The following is a 1,492-nucleotide window of genomic DNA, read 5'->3' on the forward strand; positions in this document are numbered from 1 at the left end:
TCGTGGACGCAGGCAGAATAGGGGGGAATGCATAAATCAATGAGAACCGAATCCACAGGAATAGCAGTTCATCTGTTCCGCATGCTAGCAGATCCTTTGTTCTTGACACAAAGTTGTCGATTTCTTTGTTAAACCTGGACGCAAACAGATCTACGTCTGGGATCCCCCATCTTTGACATATTGACATGAAGATATCGGGGTTAAGGAACCATTCTCCCAGGAACAACTGCTGGCGACTCAAGTAGTCCACCTGCCAATTTTCTATTCCTAGAATGAAGACTGCAGATAGGCAAAGTACATTGTTTTCTGCCCAAGATAGGATATGATTCACCTCTCTCTGGACTGCGCAACTTCTTGTGCCCCCTTGGTGATTAATATAGGCCATTGGTGTGGCATTGTTGGATTGAATCCTGGCAGGACAATTCCGTAAACTGAACATTCAGGCCCTCGGGACCAAGTGCTCTGCCTGAATTTCTAGAATGTTAATGGGAAAGGCCATTTCTGATCTGGGCCACTTCTCTTAGACAGTTGCCTCTTCTAGCACTGCTCCCCAACCCAAAAAAGGTTGGCATATGTTGTTACCACTTCCCAGGTAACTGAAGGAAGGATTTTCCCCTTTGCAGATTTTTGGTTATTAACCATAAACTGAGGCTCCAGCGCACCCAGCCTACAGCACCTGGTATTTCTAGGCAGTCTCCCATCCAGGCACTAACCAGGCCTGACCCTGCTTAGCCTCCAAGATCCAATGAGATTGGGCGTTTTCAGGCTTATATGGTCATAGGCTTTAGAGTCAAAAGTACAAAGGGTTCCCCTAAATGGACTTTTAAGGCACTTAATTCATATTGTATAAGAAAAATATATAGCAAGGTATACAAAAATATATAAAAGTAAACAAATTTTTTAGAAAAACATTAAAAACAGTTATAATGAGACATTGATTAGTCTATACAGTGCGTATATAGCGCCATGAAAAAGTATATAACGAGACCTCCTCACACCCAGTGCATTTCGGTATATATATCTAGTCCTTCTTCAGGGAGGTAGAGAATTAGGAGGAGTTTATCTAAGATGTAATTAAAGATATAAAATCAGTTAGACAATACTATAGTGTATGGGATCATAGAGAATTGCATGTTTCAGGCATTGATATTGTAGCACTTACATACGATTGGTTGATAGAGTGGTTTAACAATGTTTTGTTGATTCACATAAATGCTTACAATTAGAGTAGCACCAAATATTTGAACTGGTGGGATGGCTGTCTTAGGGTAAACAAAAGAGCATCAGAGTGATCTATGCAAAAAGGGATGAGTACTGGTATCCTTGGGAGAAGGAGGTCCCTCCTGCACTCCACAGCAGCGGTACGGCCCAAGGAATATACTGAGGCAAAATGGGATCCCTGGGAGTAAAGAGAAAGTAAACTAAATATATAGATCTCCTTAATAAAGTGTAATTAATATATGATGAGGGAGTAGGAATTAAGTGAAATATA

The 1,492-nt window shown here is 41.0% G+C and overlaps 1 pseudogene; it reads right to left on the reverse strand.

The window, feature by feature from the left end:
• Positions 1–664: 664 nt before the first annotated feature.
• LOC141146373 (5S ribosomal RNA) lies at positions 665–783 on the reverse strand (annotated as a pseudogene).
• Positions 784–1,492: the final 709 nt, after the last annotated feature.

This window comes from Aquarana catesbeiana, linkage group LG05 (genome assembly GCF_042186555.1).
Source record: "Aquarana catesbeiana isolate 2022-GZ linkage group LG05, ASM4218655v1, whole genome shotgun sequence".
Taxonomy (NCBI): Eukaryota; Metazoa; Chordata; class Amphibia; order Anura; family Ranidae; genus Aquarana; species Aquarana catesbeiana.